General features: G+C 39.1%; 1 non-coding gene across 1 annotated transcript; it reads left to right on the top strand.

Annotated features, from left to right (window-relative positions):
• The first annotated feature begins 4,845 nt into the window (after positions 1 to 4,845).
• Positions 4,846 to 4,951, top strand: LOC132402557 (U6 spliceosomal RNA). Its single transcript, XR_009514947.1, has one exon. It is a non-coding gene; the product is annotated as a U6 spliceosomal RNA (small nuclear RNA).
• The last annotated feature ends 2,056 nt before the right edge of the window (positions 4,952 to 7,007 follow it).

Genomic DNA, 7,007 nt, shown 5'->3' on the forward strand with positions numbered 1-7,007 from the left:
AGATTTGAGGTAAAAACACAATTGCAGAATTAAGTGTTAAAGCGGGTAAATGGTAAGATGCAAATTCACAACAAGATGGAATGGGAAATCATGAGTCCATCTTATCGCAATAGGGAAACATTCAACAGTCTTGTGAAAGCAGGGTAGAAGCTAGCCTTGGGACTGCTGGAATGTGCTTTCAGGCTTTTGTACTTCTACCTGATGGGAAGGGAGTGAAGAGAGAATGTCTGAGGTAGGTGGGATCTTTAATCTGTGATCTGGCTGCTTTACTGAGGCAACGAGAAGTATAGACAAGTATAGGGAAGGGAGGTTGGTTTCTGTGATGTGCTGAGCTGTGTCCACAACTCTCTGCAGTTTCTTGTGGTCACAGGCAGAGTAGATGCAATACTAAGCTGTGAAATATCTAGACAGGATGCTTTCTATGGTGCACTGAGGGTCAAAGGGGAACGTTGCTGCCTGAGGAGGTAGAATATAGAATTGAACTGAATTGGAAATGGTTTATTATTGTCACATGTATGAGATACAGAGAGAAACTTTTACTTATTTATTTAAAAATACAGTGTGGAGTAGGCCCCTCTTTCCCTTCAAGTCATGCCACCATAGCAACCCCAAAATCCTGATTAATCCTAACCTAATTACAGGACAAATTACAATGACCAATTAACCTATCTGATACATCTTTGGAGTGTGGGAGGAAACAAGAGCACCCAGAGAAAACCACACATTCCATAGGGAGGACTTGGAGAGACTCTGTACAGAATGGCATAAGAATTGAACTCTGAATACCGGCGTGCCCCGAGCTGTAATAGCATCACACTAACCGCTGTGCTAATGTGGTGCCCATTCAGTTTTCTTGCACACTGTCCACACAGATCATATCATTGCACAGTGCACTGAAGTAGAACAAGGAAAACAATAAAGTGTCCCAGATCAAAGGTCACACCTACTTCAGACATTTCCTGTTTTCCCCACACCAGCCACCCAATCAGATAGAAGATAAAGCGTAACAGGTAAAGAGAAAGTGCAGTGCAGTTAAAGAATAAAGTGTAAGACCAGAATGAAGTAGACTGAGAGCTCTAAAATCCCATTTATCATACCAGGGAACTATTTTATGTCTTACAACAGCGGAATGGAAGCTCTACTTGAACTAGTAGCAGGCTTTTTCCTTTGGGAGTAAGAACGATGGAAGTTGAGTTGCTAGAAGTGTACAAGATGACGAGAGGTATAGATAGAGTGTACAGTCAGAGACTATTTTTCTCAGGGTAAAAATAGCTACTACAAGATAATTGAAGGAAAATATGGGGTGGGCTGGGAATGTTTTTTTTAAACACAGATCATAGAATAGGTTAAAGGGCTGACACAGCATCATGGGCCGAAGGGCCTGTACTGTCTTACACTGCCATGTTCATTGTTCTATTTCTGTGCAGGAGGCCATAACGCATCCCAGATGCACAAGAAATGGCACTTAGAACCCAGAATAAAATTCCAGTGTTGTCATAAAGTGGCAAACTGAATTCCAACTGCTCAAGGCATAAACATGATGTTCAGATGTGAGTAACACTGGGTCAAGCTGACATAGATTCCTCAAGCATTGTTCTTTTAATGTGCCTTTTCCATTTTGGAAACAGATGGAACAGAATTCCGATCATTTTCAATTTGTTATGCCAGATCAAAACTCCAAAGAAAATAGGAAGAATTATGTGGGAATTCAGAATTTTTGAGCATCTTCTTAATTTAATATTTCATACAATCAAACTGTTTTAAAATTTGTTAAAAGTGTTTCATAAATATTGCATTGTTGGACATATTGGTGATTGGCTACTAAATGATCACTTAGGACTGTAACTTGAAGGAAAGCATGTTGGAATGAAGAAATGAGAATCTTTAATAAAAATTGCACAACCCTTTAGCCTCAGAAGAAACATTGATAACGATTTGATCTCCTGTGATTTGAGAAATTCTATTAGGTTGGAAAGCTGTAATTGAATCTAAAGGGACCAAAAGCCCAGAAGCTGTCAGAGGTTTTTAAGTTGGAAATTAGTCTTTCAGCTGTTTGGATCTTTGGCAAGGACACTTACCATCAGTTTTACCAATATCACCTGAATGACACTTCCAGTTGCACTGAAAATGCAAATCTCAACTTGAGGTGATACACTCTCATTGTTTATCATCTAATAATTTTAAACAAATCCATTGTTATGTGTATTTTTAATCTTACCAACAAAACACTGTATTTTGCAGGATACACTAAAGAATATATATCTATGCATTCTCAGGAGAGTAAATGAAAATAAAGTAAGCGCTGAAAAATTTTGATGCAAAATTCTTAAACGTCTCATATAATTATGCAGACAGCAAGTGATTTTTGCAATCTAAGCCCATAGACCCTTTATAAATGCAGATGCTTCAAGAGAAGACCCTTGGAATGTCAGTTTTGTGAGTCAGATTAGATATTATTGCTAATATTATATTGACAAATTAAATGTGAAGGAGGCTCAGACTTGCATTATTATACAGGATGTTCCGCTGACAAGTGAAACATTAGAGTCATGGCTAGTCAAAAATGGCACAAATGATAATGAAGGTTGTTGTGTCTATTTGGATGAGTTGCTCTTCACTGTGATCCAGAATTCATATTCATACATATTGATACTAAGAAAAGATAGGGACAGAACTCATACTAAAAAGAGAAAAATTAATTTTCACCTGAGACAAAGCAGAACATTCTGGCAAAGTCTGTTTATTGAAGCTGGGTAGGAAGACTAGATACCAATTGGATTTGTTAGCAGGACGTAGAATTTGAAAAGAGTAGGGGGTAGTAACTCTATAGGCAAAAAGAGAGGAGAAGTGTGAGGGCATTTATTTTGGTAGGAAGAATAACAAAACACAAGAGCTTGAAACTATATGCAATATAGTGCAATGTTTATGTATATTGTGTAAAGTTAAGAAAGAGATTTAGTTGGGGGATTCAGCTCAAGTATGGAAACACTGGTACCAAATTATCTGAGAAAGCTAATTTAATGCTCCATTTAATTCGTAGTCAATGGTCTCTCCAAATTGTGATGGGGGATTTAATCACAATAAAATAAGAGTTCTATGCACAGCCATCAACATTGCAGTCCAAATTAATGAATCTGAAACCAAAAGCTTCTCAAACAAGTATATAGACAAGATAGACTGACCTCTCTCTTTTTTCTTTGTCCTCTGTGTTGACCTCTTTGCCACATCCTTCAGGTGGGATTTCTCACAGTAAGAAAGAGGCCAGTCAACTCCTTGCATCATTGTTATTCTCCTCCTTATTTGCCTATCACTAATTCTTTCACACATGCCCATCAACAGGCTTCGAGCAGCAGCAAATCAGAGCTTGAAAGCCTGTGAAGACATATCTCATTCAGGTTTGCTGACTGAGCAGAAAAGGCAACTTTGATGCTTTGAGCAGTAGCCAATCAGCTTTCGGGGTTAATTGGCATGAATAAATTAAAGTAAGGTAGGGGCAAGCAAAGCGACCATTGTCAGAATGATCAGAGTTAGAGCGGAGATGCTTTAAGCTTCAGCTCTTCGAAGCTTCAGTGAGAGAAGGTGAAAAAGGCTGAAGGTAGAGTAATTTTCTCCCCCATGGTTTATTGTTCTTCATTCTTTATATTTGCTTAGTTAGAGCAGTACAGATGCCAGGCAGGATAGTGGATTGCTCTTCTTGCAGGAAGGCAGAGAGACCTTCAGTGTGCCTAATGACTACACATGTGAAAAGTGCATCCAGCTGCAGCTTCTAACAATCCACGTTAAAGAGTTTGAGCTGGAAACGGAAGAACTCCTGCAGTTTCAGGAGGTGGAGGGGTTGATAGACAGGACATATAGAGAGGTAGTTACACACAAGGTGACAGACACAGGAAACTGGGTGACAGACAGGAAGGAAAAAGGGCTTAAATGGCCAGTGCAGAGTATCCCTATGGCCAAACCCCTCAACAACAGGCATACCACTTTGGATACTGTTAGGGGCAGGACTAGCAGCTCAATATTCCAGGGTTTTGTTGTTTAATGACAGAGAGAGAAGGATTAAAGGAGGAAGGGTGGTGTTGCTAATCAGGGAGAATCTCATGGGAGTGCTCAGTTAGGACAGACTGGAGAACTCGTCTAGCGAGGCTTTATGAGTGGAAATGAAAAGTATAAAAGGCATACGGCAATATTACAGAAGACCCAACAGTCCTAGGGATCTCGAGGAACAAATTTGTGGAGAGATATGAGACTGTTGCAAGAAACATCAGATTGTCATAGTAGTGGTTTTAATTTTCCAGATATTGACTGGGACTTCCATTTGCTAAAAGGACTAGATGACATAGAGTTTATCAAATATACTCAGAAAGGTTTCCTTAATCAGTACGTAACAGTCGCAATGAGAGAATGTGCAATGGATGTTCTACTATGAGGTAATGAGACAAGGCAGGTGATGAAAGTTTGTGTGGGGAACACTCTGCATCTAGTGATCACAATGCTTCAAAGTAAATACGATAAAAGATAGGCTGGTCTGCGGGTTGAGGTTCTAAATTGGAGAAAGGCCAATTTTGACGGCGTCAGAAAGGATCTGGTAAATGTGGATTGGGACAGGCTGTTTTCTGGCAAAGGTGTACTTGGTAAGTGGGAGGCCTACAAAAGTAAAATTTTGAGAATACTAAGTTTGAATGTACGTATCAGAATAAAAGGTAAAGATAATGGGTGCAGGGAACCATAGTCTTGCAAAAAATGAGTTGTTAGCAGGTATAGATCGGTAGGAAAAATTGAGGTGTTATGGAGTACAAAAATGCAAGGGAACAGTTAAGAAAGAAATCAGGAGGGTGAAAAGAAGGCATGGTGCTCGCTTCGGCAGCACATATACTAAAATTGGAACGATACAGAGAAGATTAGCATGGCCCTGCGCAAGGATGACACGCAAATTCGTGAAGCGTTCCAGAAATTTAAAAAAAAAAGAAGGCATGACATTGTCCTAGCAGACATGGTGAAGAATCGTAAGGGACAAAATTGGTTCTTTGGAAGATCAAAATTCTAATCCATGTGTGGAACCAAAAGAGATATGGGAGATCTTAATTTTTTTTTGCATGTGTATTTACTGAGGAGATGGACACAGAGTGAGGAAAAGTGGCATCAACTTCATGGACCGTGTTGCCTTTATGGCAGTTATTTAGTTTATATATTTTCGCTTTAGTAAGTCATTGTTAGCATTCTAGTTAAAGTTAGGATTGTTTAAAGTAAATTCGTTGTCTGTGATATATCACAGCATGCGATGACGTCACATCCGGTTTTGCTGCGTCCTGTGGGAAAATACCGGTTTGGAGAAACAGGAAGGTGGGGGGCACACATGTGCGAGTCCTGCGCAAGAAAAGTTGTCTTTCTATGCACTAGAAACATAGTGAGGCAACGCCGTAAGTCATGAGATAATCGATATGTTGAATTAAAATGTTAACGCCGATCCTGTTAAAAGTAATGACGGTCGATAAGGTTTATGTTTTTGTTAGTTAAAGAGTTGCGGATAGTTTGTGTTGAAGTGTATTTAAAGCAGTCAATGACGTAGGTAGATTCTGACTGTATGCTGCACTTTAATGTGATGTAGTTGTTGTAGTTTTACTTCTGCAAGTATTTACGATGTAAATGTAATATCAAAAAGGAAACAAATGCTGTACAAATCTTGTATTGTTTTATCAACAGTTTTCACCATACGTTAATGAGGAAGAGTGAACAGTAAATGGTTAATCTTACTGTGACCCTGTTTTCATTGACTACGGTTTATCTCAGTGTTTAGTTCGGCATTCCATTACATCCGAGGGAGAACACTACAGACCCTATATAGATTAGGGAGGAGGAGGTGCTTGCTGTCCTGAGGCAAATTAAGTGGATAAATGCCCAGGGACTGACAAGATGTTCCCTTGGACTTTACAGGAAGCAAGTGCATATATTGCCAGGCCCTAGCAGAGATATTTAAAGCTTCCTTTGCAACAGGAGAGGTGCTGGATGATTTGAGGATAGCTAATGTTCTACAACTATTAAAACAAGGCTATAAGAATAAACCAGGAAATTATAGGCTGGTGATTCTGACATCAGTAGTGGGGAGGTTATTGAAAGGTATTCTGGGGAGGTCTCAAGATGGCGCTTATGGAGTGAAGCAGCTTTAGGCTTTGCTCCAAACCTTTTACCTTTTTTAACCTACAAACACCCCCTAATTGATCATTTTATGCATATTCTAAAGGGGTTTAAACATATGAAACTTTTTTCAATTGTTTGAATCATTTTCAACTCGCTGAAATGTCTAAAGCAAAGGAATCGAAACAGACAAAAGAACCAATAACTTTAGAAGCAATTGCAAATCTTATAGACGATAGACTTGCAAAACTGGAGAGTAAATTAACCGCAAGGATGGATATGTTTGATGAAATGTTTAAGGCACTTGATGCAAAATTTCAAGTACTTACACTGGAGTCACAAAAACAACAAGCAAGTATTTTAGCTCTTGAAGAAGCCGCTCGTAAGAAAGATCTTATAATTGAAACTTTGCAACAACAGCAAACTTCGACTTCTCAACAATTGGATCGTTATAAGTCTAAGATTATTGATCTTGAAAATCGCTCTCGAAGACAAAATCTTCGGTTAATCGGGATTCTGGAAAAATTTGAGAATGGCGATCTTACTGTTTTTTTCTCCAAATTTTTAATGGATGTCTTTGGCTCAGAAGTATTGGATTCCCCTCCAATAATCGACCGTGCACATCGCGTCTCTCGTTTCATTCAGATTCAAGCTTGAAACCGTGACAAATAATTCTCCAGATCCACTATCCTCATGCCAAAGAGCGTTTGATTCGGGCTGCTCGGAAAAAGGGTATGATCAGCTTTCATGATTTTAAATTTCGTATTCTGGAAGACTACAGTCCTGAAGTTTTAAGGGCAAGAATGGCTTTTAAATCGGTTTATGTCGGAAATTTATCAGAAAGGCTACAAGCAAGCGTTGCTATTTCCAGCACATTT

The sequence above is a fragment of the Hypanus sabinus genome, chromosome 1, assembly GCF_030144855.1.
Source record: "Hypanus sabinus isolate sHypSab1 chromosome 1, sHypSab1.hap1, whole genome shotgun sequence".
NCBI lineage: Eukaryota > Metazoa > Chordata > Chondrichthyes > Myliobatiformes > Dasyatidae > Hypanus > Hypanus sabinus.